We start from the raw sequence: 19,834 nt of genomic DNA, 5'->3' as shown, positions 1-19,834 counted from the left end.
ATGATTCAGTCCTCAACAAACCTGCCATGAGGACCCATTTCTTGGCTCTGTGTCATAGATTCCTTTGGGCTAGCTCATTGTTAGCCTCTATGTGATGTGGCTCAGTGATTTTAGGTTCCTAGCATGACAACACCCAGCACGCAGATTGATCAAGTTAGAGCAATTCTCTACAGGCAGCTTCTAGAGAAGTCATGAGACTTATTCCACATAATCCAGGGAAATATGAAATTCTGATGGGCCAGGATTAACTTGCATGCTATAGCCCTGGATGTACAGCCCTTTGGCTACAGCCAAAGATGGAGAAGCTCTATACAGTCAGCAAAAACAAGACCAGGAGCAGACTGTGGCTCAGATCATGAACTCCTTATTGCCAAATTCAGACTTAAATTGAAGAAAGTAGGGAAAACCACTAGACCATTCAGGAATGACCTAAATCAAATCCCTTATGATTATACAGTGGAAGTGACAAATAGATTCAAGGGTTAGATCTGACAGACAGAGTCCCTGAAAAACTATGGACAGAGTTCATGACATTGTACAGGAGGCAGTGATCAAGACCATCTCCAAGAAAAAGAAATGCCAAAAGGCAAAATGGTTGTTTGAGGAGGCCTTATAAATAGCCATGAAAAGAAGAGAAGCGAAAGGCAAAAAAGAAAAGGAAAAATATACCCATTTGAATGCAGAGTTCCAAAGAATAGCAAGGAGAGATAAGAAAGCCTTCCTTAGTGATCAGTGCAAAGAAATAGAGGAAAACAATAGAATGGGAAAGACTAGAGATCTCTTCAAGAAAATTAGAGAAACCAAGCGAACATTTCATGCAAAGCTGGGCTCAATAAAGGACAGAAATGGTATGGACCTAACAGAAGCAGAAGATATTAAGAAGAGGTGGCAAGAATACACAGAAGAACTATACAAAAAAGATCTTCACAACCCAGATAATCATGATAGTGTGATCACTCACCTAGAGCCAGACATCCTGGAATGTGAAGTCAAGTGGGCCTTAGGAAGCATCACTACGAACAAAGCTAGTGGAAGTGATGGAATTCCAGTTGAGCTATTTCAAATCCTAAAGGATGATGCTGTGAAAGTGCTGCACTCAGTATGTCAGCAAATTTGGAAAACTCAGCAGTGGCCACAGGACTGGAAAAGATCAGTTTTCATTCCAATCCCAAAGAAAGGCAATGCCAAAGAATGCTCAAACTACTGCACAATTGCACTCATCTCACATCCCAGCAAAATGATGCTCAAAATTCTATAAGCCAGACTTCAACAGTACGTGACCTGTGAATTTCCAGATGTTCAAGTTGGATTTAGAAAAGGCAGAGGAACCAGAGGTCAAATTGCCAATATCCGTTGGATCATTGAAAAAGCAAGAGAGCTCCAGAAAAACATCTACTTCTGCTTTATTGACTATGCCAAAGCCTTTGACTGTGCGGATCACAACAAACTGTGGAAAATTTTGAAAGAGACAGGAATACCAGAACACCTGACCTGCCTCTTGAGAAACCTGTATGCAGGTCAGGAAGTAACAGTTAGAATTGGACATGGAACAACAGATTGGTTCCAAATAGCGAAAGGAGTACATCAAGGCTATATATTGTTACCCTGTTTATTTAACTTATATGTAGAGTACATCATGAGAAACGCTGGGCTGGATGAAGCACAAGCTGGAATCAAGATTGGCAGGAGAAATATCAATAACCTCAGATATGCAGATGACACCACCTTATGGCAGAAAGCAAGGAAAAACTAAAGAGCCTCTTGATGAAAGTGAAAGAGAAGAGTGAAAAAGTTGAATTAAAGCTCAACATTCAGAAAACTACGATCATGGCATCTGGTCCCATCACTTCATGGCAAACAGATGGGGAAACAGTGAGAGGCTTTATTTTTTGGGCTCCAAAATCACTGCAGATGATGACTGCAGCCATGAAATTAAAAGACGCTTGCTCCTTGGAAGAAAAATTATGACCAACCTAGATAGCATATTAAAAAGCAGAGACATTACTTTGCCAACAAAAGTCCAGCTAGTCAGAGCTATGGTTTTTCCAGTAGTCGTGTATGGATGTGAGAGTTGGACTATAAAGAAAGCTGAGTACCAAAAAATTGATGCTTTTGAACTGTGGTGTTGGAGAAGACTTTTGAGGGTCCCTTGGACTACAAGAAGATCTAACCAGTCCATCCTAAAGGCAAGCAGTCCTGAATATTCATTGGAAGGACTGATGCTGAAGCTGAAACTCCAATACTTTGGCCACCTGATGCAAAGAACTGACTCATTGGAAAAGACCCTGATGCTGGGAAAGATTGAAGGTGGTAGGAGACGGGGATGACAAAAGATGAGATGGTTGGATGGCATCACCGACTCAATGGAGATGAGTTTGAGTAAACTCTGGGAGTTGGTGATGGACAGGGAGGCCTGGTATGCCACAGTCCATGGCGTTGCAAAGAGTTGGACATGAGTGAGTGACTGAACTGAACTGACTGACAGCCCTGGAGCTGAGAGTGAGAAGTTTATCCTGAAGCTCATGGACTGAGAGGGGAAAAGAGGTGGTTCTCAGAGGAAAATCAGAGTAGGGTTATCAGTGGGGATAATTCAGGATACTAGAGGACCAAAAATCAATAGCTATCCACTAGAACTATCATATGTAAAGGCATTGAACATATACACAAGACACAGTCGTTATCAAGAAAAGATATTGTTAGGTCTAAATGTGAAAACTGCAGCAAAGAAAACACCTAAGCTAGAGTTAAAACACAGAGAGCCTGCATGTTAGATTGATTCGTGCAGTTTCTATCCTGCCCTTTCTAAGATGGGAGGTTAACAATCTCACTGGTTGCAGAGTGTGTATGGTTGCCCTCCCATCTTCACTCCCATCCACCCTCTTGTTTCATGGCTGGGCTGAATCATCCTGCATGCTAAATGCTGACAGTGAAGGTCATGGCCATGCCCATATACTGTTGTCTCTCTGAGCCTCCTGTGACTGCAAAGATCCATGAGACTTGCAGAATAGAAATGAAGTTGAAGGTGGGGAGTTGGCTCCAATGAATCAGGGAGCAACCTGGAGAGAAGAGATACCCCTAATCAACAGACATGTTGTGTATCCTTCATTAGCGCTGAGACCACTTCTAGCTTCGAGTCTCATGGACAGGAAACTTCCCTCTAATCCCAGTGTCAAGGAGGGGAGACTGCCCTGGAGTAAGGCAAAAACTCTAAAGTAGTGTGGGAGAGAATGTTTCCAAGGAGGGGCCAAAGTGATTCTTCATAAGCAGAGTTCTGGGAAAACATGAGTAAGAGGTGGATGAAGCAGGCAAGGCATGATCACTTAGTCATAGCATCACAAGAATTCTTACTCAGAGTCCCTTCAAAGTTGTCCAGGAAATGCCCTGTCTCAGGTGCGTCAGCTTTGGAACCATCCAAAATCCCCAGTCTTCTGCGCTATGTTTAAAGGAATTTGGAAAGGAAGATCCCCAACTTGGAAATGTGTTCTAAGGCTGAAGCACTCTTTCAATGGAAAATTCTTCCTTACATATTACTCAACTCCATTTTCTGTCTTTAAAGAGAGCTAAATAATTCGAATATAGGAAGTGTATTGAAGGACCAATTTTTCGTGACAGTTTGACCTCATATTTCATCACCTAGATTTTCAGCACCTGACTTTTACATCTATAAATCAGAAATGATGTCACCTCCTTTACAGGGAGATAATAATGAGAAGACAATACTATAAAAATACGTTAAGCCAGAAAGGCAAAAAGCACTGTTGAAACAATTGTACTATTATAATCTGCCTTATTACCAATAATCACAGTGATACTGTTGGTGGAATTGCAAACTAGTACAGCCACTATGGAGAACAGTGTGGAGATTTCCTTTAAAAAATGGGAATAGAACTGCCATATGACCCAGCAATCCCACTGCTGGGCATACACACTGAGGAGACCAGAATTGAAAGAGACACGTGTACCCCAATGTTCATCGCCACACTGTTTATAATAGCCAGGACATGGAAGCAACCTAGATGTCCATCAGCAGACGAATGGATAAGGAAGCTGTGGTACATATACACAATGGAATATTACTCAGCCATTAAAAAGAATACATTTGAATCAGTTCTATTCAGATGGATGAAACTGGAGCCCATTATACAGAGTGAAGTAAGCCAGAAAGAAAAACACCAATACAGTATACTAATGCATATATATGGAATTTGATAGATGGTAATGATAACCCTATTTGCGAGACAGAATAAGAGACACAGATGCACAGAACAGTCTTATGGACTCTGAGGGAGAAGGTGAGGGTGGGACATTCTGAGAGAATAGCATTGAAACATGTATATTATCATATGTGAAACAGAACACCATTCCAGGTTCGATGCACGAGACAAATGCTCAGGGCTGGGGCAATGGGATGACCCAGAAGGATAGGATGGGGAGGGAGGTGGGAGGGGGGTTCAGGATGGGGAACACATGTAAACCCAGGGCTGATTCATGTCGATGTATCAGAAAAACCACTACAATATTGTAAAGTAATTAGCCCCCAACTAAAATAAATAAATTTATTTAAAAAAAATAAAAATAAAAAAATCACAGTGATAGTAATATGCCTATATCCCAGATGAAGAGAATAATTTCCAGTTTGGGTAAAAATGTACATACACACTAATTAAAAATAAATGAGCAGTAACTTAGCTGTCACTTGATTTTGCATTTGTTATAAGGAAACAATTGAAAATTTCTATCTTTTGGAATGTGTATTTGTGTGTGTGTGTGAAACTGTACAAAGAATTTGAAAAAGAATAGATACATGTATATGTATAACTGAATCACTTTGCTGTACACCTAAAACTATCACAACCTTGTTAACCAACTATTTGTTGTTGTTGTTATTTAGTCAGTAAGTTGTACCCGACTCTTTGTGACCCCATGGACCATAGTCCACCAGGCTCCTCTGTCCATGGGATTTCTCAGGCAAGAATGCTTAAGTGGGTTGCCATTTCCTACTCCAGGGGATCTTCCTGACCCAGGGATTGAACCCAGGTCTCCTGAACTGGAAGGCAGATATTTTACTGCTGAGCCACCAGGGAAGACCTAACCAACTATACTTCAACGTAACATAAAGTTTTTTTTTAAGTGAAAGTGAAAGTCCCTCAGTCGTGTCCAACTTTTGGGACACCATTCCAGGCCAGAATACTGGAGTGGGTAGCCATTCCCTTCTCTAGGAGAATTTCCCAACCTAGGGATCAAACCCAGGTCTCGCACATTGCAGGTGGATTTTTTATTCTCTTTAAAAAAGAATAAGCAATATATTGTATTCAAGTCAAAGCTGGAAATTGGGGTGACTTCAAGTTTTTTTCATTAATTTTCATACCTTTCTAACAATAGCCCCAGGTTATTAAAGATATGTTCAAACTAATCTTTTACTGTCTAGCTTAGGAGTATTTTCTGGTGAGGATGAACATAAATCTCTCAAAAAGAGTACTGCTCACTTCTTTTAAGAATTACTGGTGATTCCTAGGTGGGACCAGATAGTCATGCATCATATCCATGAGCATTGGGTTTTTCTCAGCAGACATGCTCAATAGAAGTCTGCCAACTTTTGTAGTTACCAGAAATTTCACGGTTACGTCTGAAGCAGAAAGGGCATATCATCAAATTCTTCCTTCTAATGCAACCTTGTCTTCCTGAGATTTGTAATATTTTTCTAATATGGATAGGGAATATTTTTTTGAGAGTGCACAGTCATGCTAAAGTAAATACCCTGGAGAAATGCTTCCAATTAAAATTCAGAAGTTTTAAAAATCCAGCCTAGAAAGGATTTCCCTGACCTACAAAGCCTAATAAGATTTTGCCTTTCCATTTCTCCCTCCTCATCCCCTCTATGTGTGTGGAGCCGTCCTGCTTTCTTACCTAGTGGCCCCATTTAGCTCTGCCCTCTAGACATTTAAGTCAAAAAATGGCTCAAAGAATGTTTTGAGAAAACTTGACATACTGATCTACTCTGAAACTCAATGAAATTTTTTTTTAAAGCTGGAAAACAGTAAGAAACCACAAAAGCAAAGCAATAGTAAAATCTTTTAGTCAAGAAAGAAAAATCTGATCAGAAGACGAAGAGGTAGAATTTGTGGTGATTATGGGAATTAAAGCAAGAAAAGCTTAGAAAGCAGGGATTTCGAGGCCTGACGAGAGTATAGGAAGTGAGTGCAGCCATGGTGCTGTGTTGGAGTGGCCCTGTCTTCTGTGGGGCTGTGAAGGCTGGTCATTCTCTCCGGGACTCATCTATGGGCTTTCCAGGTGGCTCAGTTGTAAAGAATCTGCCTGCCAGTGCAGGAGAGAGGAGACAAGGGTTTTATCCCCGGATCGGGAAGATCCCCTGGAGGAGGAAATGGCAACCCACTCCAGTATTCTTGCCTGGGAAATCCCATGGACAGAGAGCCTGGCAGGTTACAGTCCATGGGGTTGCATAGAGTCAGACACGACTGAGTGACTGAGCACACACTCTAAGCATGGACTCATCTACCAAGTGGGATGCGGATGCCTAGACTGCAGAAATTCTCAGTGTCTATTATACATAATATATGTAAAATACCTATACAGTTTGGTCACATAGGTACTCACTTATTTGGAGTTATCATTGTAAAAAATTAAATGCTTGGGTAGAAAGAAAATATCTTTTTCTGTGATTGTGTCCTTATCAGGATTATGGTGAAAAGTGTAACTAGTCAACTGAAATTAATAAAAACATACAGGCTAGAAGCAAAAAGCAGATGTGTAGCAACTGAAATAATTCAAGGGGATAACAGTGTCCATTAGAGATTATTCTTACTGATAGGCAGGGCTGGGAAGCGGGTAAGGCAGGAGAAATGCCCAGGGCAAACATTAAGAGGTGCTGATCCTATGCTGCCCTGTGCTGCGCATGAGCGCCTCCTTAAATTTTTCTCCCAAGGTTCCTCTCCTGCCTTAGTCTAGTCCCTGCCCCCCTTCAGAGATATCCTTCCTGCCTTGGTAACTGAACCTTGCTCTCTTCCCAGTATTTTCTTTCACACTTTAGAGTATCTGGAAACAAAACAGGCACTGCTATCAGACTTCTTTAACTTCCCCAAGAATTCCAAAAGAGATCATTACAGGATGCCCGCCTGTGAAAGGGGACAGAGGTGCATTTAAGACGCTAAATTTTAACTGCAGAGGTGATCTCATGTTCAGTCATCAAAGAAGTACAAGGAGGGACTTGCTGAAACTTCCACTGTTGAGGGTTACAAGTCATGACCTCGTTTTCTCACACTGCAGACTTAGTATAAACGCAAGAATAGCCAGCAGGATCTTTTTTATTGGCTTGTCAAGAACATCACTGGGGGCTGGAAGACCCAGTCACCTTCAAGAACTAGCAACAAAAGCGAGTTGGCTGGCAGTTGGTGGACAGCCTCCAACATACATATTTTTCTTAGACATTGTTTTCTAGAATGTCTGCAGAGGTATGGTACTTTCATTATTTAATTCGATCCATCTCATTTTCAATCTAAATCATTTGTACACATAGCTTGATAATAACTAGCACTTTTACTCTGGATTAATTGGTATTATTTGATAAAATCACTTAAAGCTAGTTCTTTGAGAATGTGATATATTAGGATGTGTTTGGCTATAAATAACAGAAAACCTGCTATAAGGACTTTTAGCATAGGAGTTAATTTGTCTCATGTTAAAAGATGAAGAGTCAGGAAGTTCCTAATGTTGGTTCAATTCCTTATTTCTCCTGGTTTTTCCCTATTTATAAGACTGGGCAGCTCCAGCTACTGAGACTGTATACAAGGCAGAAAGATGGCACACTGTGGCTGTCCCATTTTATGAGGAAAGCAAAGTCTCCCCCAGAAGTCCATGGTCTCCCATGTTAGGGTTGACTTGCACACCCCTAAAAAGGGTATGTTGGAGTTGTTGTTGCTCAGTCACTAAGTCATGTCTGACTCTTTACAACCCTATGGACTGCATCACGCCAGGTTTCTCTGTCTTCCACTATCTTCTGGACTTTGCTCAAATTCATGTCCATTGATTCAGTGATGTTACCTAAACATCTCATCCTCTGCCACCCTCTTCTCCTTTTGCCTTCAATCTTTCCCAGAATCAGGGTCTTTTCCAATACCCCAGAGTGTTTCCTGAATATCTCAGAATGTGACCTGATTTGGAGAGGGTCTTTACAGAGGTAATAAAATTAAAATAGGGTCATTAGGGTGGGCCCTAACGCAATGTGACTGATGTCTTTACGAAAAGAGCACATTGGGATACCAAGATGTACATACAGGGAGAACACCATGGGAACAGGAAGGCAGCCAACTCCAAACTGAGGAGAGAAACCTGGAACAGATCCTTCCCTCATAGCCCGTGGAAGGCACCAACCTTGCCAACACCTTCATTTCAGATTTCCAGCCTCCAAAGCAGTGAGATAATACACTTCTGTTGTTTAAGCACCCAGTTGGTAGTGCTTTGTTATGGCAGCCCCAGCATACTAATCCATTCCACATGACTTCTGTTTACATCTTCTTGGCCAGAAGTGTGTCCCTGGCCACCCCTAACTTCAAGGGAGGCCAGGCAAGTATGTATGCAGCTGAACATAACCCACCCAAAGCGTTAGGATTCTGGGGGCAAATTTTAAAAGGAAGTTGAGCACTGGGTAGATAAGCCAGAGCACTTTTCATTGGGGAGAGAGTGTTCTCTTGGTAGATGATGCTGGTGTGGGTAGTTCTCCCTCTGACACAGCTCAGAGATTTGAGTGAATACTTTGGAGATCTGATTAAGTAGTGGGAAGGATAGAAGGGGTCCGCATACTAGCAGTGACGTTGCCACTATTCACTGTATGGTTTCACACAAGTTGCTTTAGCATCTAAGCTTCAGCTTTTTTATCTGACAAATGGGAATAGTAATTTATGCTCTGAGCATTTTAATGCTAGCTACATCATAGAACAGTTGTGAGGTCCAAATAAAATAGCAGATATGAAAGTGCCTTTGAATTAACATACAGTACACTGTAAATTGTTTGTTCAATATAAAAGGATAATTAAGGAGGAGATATTTCAGCTTCTGTGTCTTGGAAATAAAGGAAAGTTGGAACAAAAAGAGACTTCTCTTAGAAGTTAGAGGAAGTGAAAGGGGAACGGCAGTTTCTCTAAATCTAACTCTTACCAAAAAGAAGGCATCATCTGATGAAGTGACACCACAGGAAACAACCCCATTATCTCAGGGTAAATAGAAGTCAGGCAGGTGGGTGCAGCCAGATAGAACTAACTGTAGGATTCAGGCAGCCATTTTTAACAAGTGCAGAAAAAGAGAAGTCATGAGTCCTTGATGTATAACAGGGCTTCTCAGACTTTACATGCACACAAGTCATCCGGGGATTTGGTTAAAAACTACATTGCAGTTTAGTAGGTCTAGGGTGTGGATTGCCATTCTGCAAGTCTCAGGTGTTGTCAGTGCTACTGGTCCAAGGATCACACTTTGAATAGCAATATCTACATCACTGAAAGGAAGGCTGAACCCAAAAGGGAAAGGAATTTTTCAGAACCAAAATTCTGACAGCATATTGATGAATGGGCTTCCCAGGTGGCGCAGTTGGTAAAGAATCTGATTGCCAGTGCAGGAGACGCAAGGGACATGGGTTCAATCCCTGGGTCAGGAAGATCCCTTCGAGTAGGAAGTGTCAACCCACTCCATTATTCTTGCCTAGAAAATTGCATGGACAGAGGAGGTTGGCATGCCACAGTCCATGGAGTCGCATGACTCCACCAAAGAAAAAAATTGTAAGGAATCTAAAGATACTGCTCTGATTGTCCTAGGGTAGCTTCAATAAGTTCAGCTTCTAAAATAATGTGTAAAAGTTGGAAGGAGAAACATAATCAAGGACAATTATAAGCAAATGATATAGACTTGTCTAGATGGCATTAGGACAGAGTGAACTATTATTTAAAAGTTATTTTAATGTTATTTAAAAAATAGTTATATTTTACAAAGCAATGCTAGTGTAACCTCAGCCAAGAATCCTGTTTCCTTTAATACCATGTGTGTCCTGATAACAATCTATTTGGGGGTTTACCAGCTCCCCTCCTGGGTCAGACTGTATTTTAAATCTTGACACCATTTCTAAGCAAAATTCTACAATTAATTATTAAACCAAAAATTTGTGTGGACCCAAAAAGAGAAGCCACAATCCCCAGAATCCAGCATCTATGCCCCAAGATGGAGTCAGGCCAAACAGTTCAATGTCCTCATTTAAGTGATGACCTAGCCAGAGGCAGAGGGACTACAGACATTTATGCAAAGCAGCCAATGAAATCGTTCATGGTATCCTCATGGATAAGATGAAAGATGTGTGTGATAACCAGTCTATTGACATTATAGTTCCCCTAAGTGGGCTTAACTTAAAGGGAAGTCTTTAAATTGTTCAGCATTCTAATCTTGTCTGTTTTAAATTGCCCTAAGATTTAAACGGGCAAACCATAGGGTAATGACTAAGCATGCAGAATTTGGGTTCAGATTTGGCCTATCAATTAGGAGCTGCGTGGCCCAGGGTTGGCTACTTAAATCTCTCCGAGCCTCGTTTTCCTTTTTTTTTTTTTTTTTGTATAATGGGTATACAATTAGTACCTAATTCAGGGTATTATTATGAGCATGAAATAATACAAGTAAAGCACCCAGAACAGTGCTGAGCATAAGGGAAGCTTCATATATGTTCAGTTCAGTTCAGATCAGTTGCTCTGCTGCTGCTGCTGCTAAGCCGCTTCAGTCGTGTCTGACTCTGTGCGACCCCATAGACGGCAGCCCACCAGTCTCTGCCGTCCCTGGGATTCTCCAGGCAAGAATACTGGAGTGGGTTGCCATGTCCTTCTCCAGTGCAAGAAAGGGAAAAGTGAAAGTGAAGTCGCTCAGTCGTGTCCGACTCAGCGATCCCATGGATTGCAGCCTACCAGGCTCCTCTGTCCATGGGATTCTCCAGGCAAGAGTACTGGAGTGGGGTGTCATTGCCTTCTCCGGATCAGTTGCTCAGTCGTATCCAACTCTTTGCGACCCCATGAACCACAGCACACTAGGCTTCCCTGTCCATCACCAACTCCCAGAGTCCACCCAAACCCATGTCCATTTAGTTGGTGATGCCATCCAACCAGCTCATCCTCTGTCGTCCCCTTCTCCTCCTGCCCTCAATCTTTCCCAGCATCAGGGTCTTTTCAAATGAGTCAGCTCTTCACATCAGGTGGCCAAAGTATTGGAGTTTCAGCTTCAACATCAGTCCTTCCAATGAACACCCAGGACTGATCTCCTTTAGGATGGACTGGTTGGATCTCTTTGCAGTTCAAGGGACTCTCAAGAGTCTTCTCCAACACCACAGCTCAAAAGCATCAATTCTGCGGTGCTCAGCTTTCTTCACCATCCAACTCTCACATCCATACATGACCACTGGAAAAACCATAGCCTTGACTAGACGGACTTTTGTTAGCAAAGTAATGTCTCTGCTTTTAAATATGCTATCTAGGTTGGTCATAACCGTCCTTCCAAGGAATAAGCGTCTTTTAATTTCCTGGCTGCAATCACCATCAGCAGTGATTCTGGAGCCCCAAAAAATAAAGTCTGACATTGTTTCCACTGTTTCCCCATCTATTTCCCATGAAGTGATAGGACCAGATGCCATGATTTTAGTTTTCTGAACATTGAGCTTTAAGCCAACTTTTTCACTCTCTTCTTTCACTTTCATCAAGAGGCTCTTTAGTTCTTCTTCACTTTCTGTTAACATATATAACACTTTCATATATGTTAGCTGTTATTATTAGGCCTAACCAATTTGTAGTTGACGTGGAATTGAGAGGGACAGCAAATGTGTTATATTATGAAATCAAGAACATTTTAGATTTAGATTTTTGGACAGAAAGGAAACTTGAGCTGAATACAACAAAATTTTCCAATGAGTATTCCATCATTACCATTTTGCTATACTTGTTTTGTTACATATCTATCTAAATATCATCTTTAAGTAGCTCAAGGTATATTAAAATTTTATTGTGATATTGTCTTTAACCTATAGGATGTTTAGTAGTTTATTTCTTAATTTCCAAACACATGGGGTCCTTACAGTTATCTTTAGCTATTGATTGCTGGCTTAATTCCAACTACGGTAAAATAATCTATTCTGGATAGTTTCACTCTTTGGAGTTTGCTGAGATTTGTGTATGGCACAACATATGGCCTATTTTGGTAAATGTCCCATATGCACTTGAAAATATGTTTTCTATAGGCATTAAGTGCCATACTCTCTATTTGACAATCAGGTAGACATCTTGTTGATAAAATTCTTTCTCTCTTTACCTTTTTTTTTTGTCTGTTTGTTCTATCAGTTACCAAACAAAATTAAACTCAAAAATAAAAAAAATTAAACTCAGTATAATTACAAATTTTTCTACTTTTATTCTATTTTAATTTATCATTTTGAGGCTAAATTAATAGTTTTAGAAGTGTTCTCTCTTTTTGGTGGACTCATAAGCTACCTTTTTTATGTCTAATTTATTAACTTAGAGTCTAATTTGTTTAATAATCTTAAAACTGATTTGTTTTGGTTACATATGTGAGATTTATCATTTTTCTTTCTTTCACACTCAAACTTTCTCTTTCCTTTAAGTATCTCCTTAAGCAGCATATATTTCTGGTTGAAGAATTTCAAATGGTCAATATTACACCACTTCTGATCTACAAAATTAGAAATTTCATTGTACTTGAGTTTTGCTTTTTATTTTGTTTGACATTGCCTTTTAATTGGACATTTTAGCTGTTTTCAGTTACTGAAATAAACTGATGTACTTGGACCTAAAGTATACTGATATACTTATGCCTAAAGCTACCATCTTACTATTTGCTTTCTATTTGTACGAACTATTCTATTTTTTTCTCTCCTTTCCTAGATTAATAATTTTACTCCTCCTCCTTTATTAGCTTGTTATCTGATATCCTTAAATTACTCTTTTGGTGGTTACCTTAGAAATCACAACATTTTTCTGTGATTTAAAGTCTGATATACATTTGAACTTTTTACATGTCCTGGGACCATGCAAAGATATGAGAATATTTTAACTCTACTTACTTCCCTACTTTTGTGCTATTTTAATTCCACATAATTTAAAATCTCATAGACCTTATTATTATTGTTTTATAGGGTCACTCACCTACAGCCAGACATCCTGGAATGTGAAGTCAAGTGGCTCTTAGGAAGCATTACTACGAACAAAACTAATGGAGGTGATGCAATTCCAGCTGAGCTATTTCAAATCTTAAAAGATGATGCTGTTAAAGTGCTGTACTCATATGTCAGTAAATCTGGGAAACTCAGCAGTGGCCACAGGACTGGAAAAGGTCAGTTTGCATTCTAATCCCAAAGAAAGGCAATGCCAAAGAATATTCAAATTATCATACAATTGCACTCATTTCACATGCTAGCAAGATTACACTCAAAATCCTTCCAGCTAAGCTTCAGCAGTATGTGAATTGAGAACTTCCAGATGTTCAAGCTGGATTTAGATAAGGCAGAGGAACCAGAGATCAAATTGCCAACACGGACTGGATCATAGCAAAAGCAAGGAAATTCCAGAAAAACATCTACTTCTGTTTCATTGACTATGCTAAAGCCTTTGACTGTGTGGATCACAAATTGTGGAAAATTCTTAAAGAGATGGCAATACCAGACCACCTTACCTACCTCCTGAGAAACCTGTATGCAGGGCAAGAAGCAACAGTTAGAACCAGACATGGAACAATGGACTGGTTCCAAATTGGGAAAGGAGTACGTCAAGGCTATATATTGTCACCCTGCTTGTTTAACTTATATGCAGAGTACATCATGTGAAATGCCAGGATGGGTGAATCACAAGCTGGAATCAAGTTTTCTGGGAGAAATATTAACAACCTCAGATATGCAGATGATATCACTTTAATGGCAGAAAGTGAAGAGGAACTAAAGAGCCTCTTCAAGAAGGTGAAAGAGGAGAGTGAAAAAGCTGACTTTTTCATTCAACATTCAAAAAAAAAAAAAGATCATGGCATCTGGTCCCATGACTTCTTGGCAAATAGATGGGTAAAAAGGGGAAACAGTGACTGATTTTATTTTCTTGGGCTCCAAAATCACTGTGGACACTGACTGCAGACATGAAATTAAAAAATGCTTGCTCCTTGAAAGAAAAACTATGACAAACCTAGACAGCATATTCAAAAGCAGAGACATCACTTTGCCAACAAAGGTCCATATAGTCAAAGCTACAGTTTTCCCAATAATCATATATGGATGTGAGAGTTGGACCACAAAGAAGGCTGAGGGCTGAAGAATTGATGCTTTCAACCTGTGGTGTTGGTAAAGACTCTTCAGAGTCCCTTGGACAGCAAGGATATAAAACCAGTCAATCCTAAAGGATTGACTAATATTTGTTGGAAAGACTGATGCTGAAGCTAAAGTGCCAATACTTTGGCCACCAGATATGAAGAGCTGACTCACTGGAAAAGACCCTGATGCTGGGAAAGATCGAGGGCCAGAGGAGAAGGGCACAACAGAGGATGAGATGGATGGATGGCATTGCTGGACATGAGTTTGAGAAAGCTCCACGAGATGGTTAAGGACAGGAAAGCCTGGCGTGCTGCAGTTTATTGCAAAGAGTCAGACACAACTGAGCAACTGAACAACACCAACAACAATATATGTGTGTGTGTGTGTATATCTTGTCATTTAATTTATTGATTATATTAATGATAGTTATTTTAAGGAGAAGGCAATGGCACCCCACTCCAGTACTCTTGCCTGGAAAATCCCATGGACGGAGGAGCCTGGTAGGCTACAGTCCATGGGGTTGCTAAGAGTCGGACACAACTGAGAGACTTCACCTTCACTTTTCCCTTTCATGCACTGGAGAAGGAAATGGCAACCCACTCCAGTGTTCTTGCCTGGAGAATCCCAGGGACGGGGGAGCCTGGTGGGCTGCCGTCTATGGGGTCGCACAGAGTCGGACACGACTGAAGTGACTTAGCAGTTATTTTAAAGTGTCAATGGAACTATGAACAAAATGAAAAGACAACCCACAGAACAGGAGAAAATATTTGCAACCAAAGTGACCAAAAAGGGATCAATCTCCAAAATCTACAAACAACTCATGCAGCTCTCTGTCAAAAAATGAAAATAAAAAATGAGCAGGAGATCTAAACAGACATTTTCCCAAAGAAGACAGACAGATGGTTAAGAAGCACATGAAAAGATCCTCAGTATCACTAATTATCAAAGAAATGCAAATCAAAACTACAGTGAGGCATCACCTCATATCAGTCACAATGCCCATCATCAAAAAGTCTACAAATAATAAATGCTGGAGAGGGTGTGGAGAAAAGAGAACTCTCCTATGCTGTTCGTGAGAATTTAAATTGGTCAACCACTATGGAGAACAGTGTGGAGGTTCCTTAAAAAACTTCAAATAGAACTACCATATGATCCAGCAATCCCACTCCTGGGCATATATCTTGAGAAAACTGTAATTCAAAAAGATACATGCATCCCAATGTTCACTGGGCACTATCTACAATAGCCAAGACATGGAAGAAATCTAAATGTCCATTGACAGAGGAATAGATAAAGATGATGTGGCACATATATACAATGGAATAATACTCAGCCATAAAAAGAAAGAAATAATGCCATTTGCAGCAATATGGATGGATTTAGAGATTATCATATTAAGTGAAATAAGTCAGAGAAAGACAGATATATGATATCACTCATATGTGGGATCTAATGCTAAAAATGAGACAAATGAAATTATTTACAAAATAGAAACAGACTCACAGGTTTTGAAAATAAACCTAAGGGGGAAGTATGGGATGAAAGAGATAAATCAGGAGCTTTGAATTAACATATACACACTACTATATATATATAATAGATAATCAACTAGGACCTACTGTATAGCACAGGGACCACTACTCAATATTCTATAATAATCTATGTGGGTAAAGAATCTGAAAAAGAAAGTATATATGTATATGTATAGCTGAATTACTTTACTATACACCTAACACAATATTGTAACACAATATTGTAACTCAACTATACTCCAATAAAATTTAAAAAAATAAAGTGTATTTATCCAGACAATGTCTGGATCTCTTATGGGTCTATTTCTACTATCCAATTTTTATTTTAATTTTTTATTTTTAAATTAGTTTATTTTCTATTTTTTAACTTTACAATATTGTATTTGTTTTGCCATACATTGACATGAATCCACCATGGGTGTACATGTTTTCCCCTTCCAGAACCCCGCTTCCACCTCCTTCCCCATCCCATCCCTCCGGGTTAAAATCCTGGCTTCAGGGAAATTTTACCTTTTTATACTTCTTTGTTTTTAAATGAGTGCACGTGTGTATTCTCAGTGGCTAAGTCATGTTCGACTCTTTTGTGACTCCATGTACTATGGCCTGCCAGGCTCCTTTGTATGGGATTCTCCAAGCAAGAATACTAGAGTGGGTTGCCATTCCTCCTCCACGGGATCTTACCAACCCAAGGATCGAACCTGGATGTCCTATATCTCCTACATTGGCAGGCAGATGCTTTACCACTGAGCCACCAGGGAAGCTGGATATTAAATTTTTTTTTTTTTTTTAATGTAGATTAGTTCAAGGTTTTGGATTATCTTTTTGGCAGAGAGGATTTCCTTTTTTCTTCTGAAGGCAGCTTGACTAGGGGCAGACTACTTTATTCTAATCAAGTATTGTGATATATCAAAGCCAGACTTCAGTCCTGGTAAAGTATTGTCTTTTTCTGCCCTCTACACCTTCCCTCCCTTAACCTCTTAGTCAACTCTGAACTGTAATATTCATACTCCCAGCTTTTTGAATTTACTGAATCCTCTGTTCACCTTCCTTTTCAGTTGTGTTTTCTGCTCAGCTTCAGAGTCTCTCAGCTTTCTCTCTGGTAATTACTTCCACTGGGATAAAACCATGCTGATTTTTTGGTCTACTGCTTTTTGTCTCCTTTCTTTCCAGGATCTAGGCGTGGTGAGTTATTGCTGCATAGTTACTTCATCATGTAATTTTTATCTTTTGTCTAGATTTTCTAGTTGTTCTCGGGATAGAGAAGGGCAGGGTTTCTCCAATACCAGCTAGTTGACCTTTGCTGGAAGCACACATGACAGTTTTTAAGCTGTTGCTAATATACAGCCAATGCTGAGACTATTGAGTTTAGAAGTGCTCACTGCCAGCAGCGATGTTGAATCCCACTTTTGGTTAGATTTTAGTTCAATAATTCCTTATTATCTTGTCAGCTCATCAAGACTTATGTCCTAGTATTTTGGTTGTTTTTACGTAAAAGGAGTTCAGTCCAATAATCTAGTCTGCCATATTACTCATGTTACTTTTTATTTAAACCTCTTTTCACTTAACATCCTAGTTCCAGAAGGACAAGAATCATGTTTCAGTCAAGCTTTTAGTCCCTTTCCCCAGCCAGTGCTTGACAAAATAGGTGCTCAATAATTGTTGAGTAAATGAAATGATGAGGCTTTAAATGAGACCCTCAGGGCACATCTTAGTGGGTCCACCAGAAGTGAAACATATGAAGTTCAGTTTTGCCAGCTTAAAAACCAAATGACTATGTTCACAGAGACAAGATTCTGTGAATTAGTTCAGACTAGGCAAATTTACAAGGAACTAGTTTATAGGTAAATCTTGATCACCGCTTAATAGGAGCTACAGCTGGATTGATAATGAAGTGAAGTGAAGTGAAAGTCGCTCAGTTGTTTATGACTCTTTGTGACCCCATGGAAGATATAGTCCATGGAATTCTCCAGGCCAGAATACTGGAGTGGGTAGTCTTTCCCTTCTCCAGGGGATCCTCCCAACCCAGGGATCGAACCCAGGTCTCCCGCACTGCAGGCAGATTCTTTACCAGCTGAGCCACGAGGGAAGCCCAAGAATACTGGAGTGGGTACCCTAATCCTTCTCCAGGGGATCTTCCCAACCCAGGAATCGATACAGGGTCTCCTACATTGCAGGTGGATTCTTTACCAACTGAGCTATCTCCTTCTTCTCTGATACTTTGGTACTTAACTTCTGTCTTTTCTTTAATGCTAATAGTTTTCTGTATTATGTTTCCCGTGTTTTAATATCTTTATTCATACTTCCCCTCGGGAAGTAGAAGAAATAATAAAAAGTAGGTAAATAAATAACATTGATACCACATGTTTACAAAGGGCATTCTTATATAAGTTAGTCCACCTAGAAGACCAAATTACAGATCACAAGGTTGCCATGGTAAAGACAAGTCAGAAAGGGGAAATTCAAGGTTGACAAATCACTTACTTTCAAGCTGCTAAAGTAGATCTCTTTCTATTCTGTCTAAGTGATCTTTAAAGGTCATTTAGCATCCAAGTATCCTTTACCCCAGGTCAGTATACAAGAAACTCAAATTTAACAAATTCCTATTCTCCAGTTTTCTTTCTGTTAAGGCTGTTACTAGTTCCCAGAAAAGTCTATTATTACATCACTTTGTGAAATGTTACAATAGTCAAGATTACAGTCTCTCTTAAAATGTAACAAATGTAACAGTGGCTGTTTCCTGATAGATCAGGTAGCATCTTGTTTTAAAATACACTTTATCTCTGTATACCATATTTTTTTTTCTCTTTCTGAGTTACTTCACTTTGTATATTAATGTGTATATATGGAATCTAGAAAAATGGTATTGATGAACCTATTTGCAGAGAAAGAATGGAGGCCCAGAAGTAGAGAATGGACTTCTGGTCATAGCTGGGGAGGGAGAGAGTGGGACAAATGGAGAATGTAGTATCAACATATATACACTATCATGTGCAAAGTGGATAGCTAGTGAGAAGTTACTGTATAACATAGGGAGCTCAGTCTGGTGCTCTGTGATGACCAAGAGGGGTGGGGTGGGGAGGAGGGGAGGGAGGCTCAAGAGGGAGAGGATAAATGTATAATTACAGCTGATTGGAGTTGTTGTACAGTAGAAACCAACAGAAACTGTAAAAATTAAAAAAGAAAAAAGTTAAAGGAAACTAGATATCCCTCAAAAAAATACATTATCTCTGAATCACCCTGTAAAGTGGGTTCTTTGACTATGTATCTCATACACTTAATGCAGATTTTGGTATTTTGATTACAGAGAATTTTGCTAGGAGCCTGAGATCTTCCTTTCTCTTTCAACCACATTTGACATCATTTGAGATAATGCCATTTTCTCCTGCTTAGGCCAACCTAACAGAAGCCAGCGCAAATAATACAATGCCCTAACAATATTGGGGAAAGAATGATATTGTTTTTAAATTTTACTAAAAATATTTTGCATGATCTTTTAAAAGTTAGCTTTTTTTTCTTTTTTTAAAGCTTGTATTTATTGTAACAGATATTAGATTCTCTATAGGGAGATCAGACAGATGTTCCCTAGGAATTTATAATCTCAAAAGGTCAATGATGCCCATGAACATGGGGAAAGAACAATAACCTTTGAGAAGGGTTTAACATGGACCTCCATCAAAGATCATGAATGGATGCTGCATAAAAGCAAAGTACACATTAATGTATGGCACAAAGGAGCCAGGTTGAATCTCACATTTTAGGCAAATTGGGTGAGAGAGGGAGTCTCTCTCAATTATACTGAATTTTGGTCTTATTCAAATGGGATTTCCCTAGCTTCCCAGAAAAGAGGAAGAGCATGTCATATATGGGACCAGGTTGAGTGAAACCAAAATGTGGTGACCCTGATGACTGCTTAGAAAAATCTTCGAGCACTGCAAAGCAGTAGGGGGAAATGATGAGAGCTGGG

The sequence above is a fragment of the Giraffa tippelskirchi genome, chromosome 3 (assembly GCF_054371585.1).
Source record: "Giraffa tippelskirchi isolate mGirTip1 chromosome 3, T2T-mGirTip1v1.2.pri, whole genome shotgun sequence".
Taxonomy (NCBI): Eukaryota; Metazoa; Chordata; class Mammalia; order Artiodactyla; family Giraffidae; genus Giraffa; species Giraffa tippelskirchi.
This window is presented reverse-complemented; position numbering follows the sequence as displayed.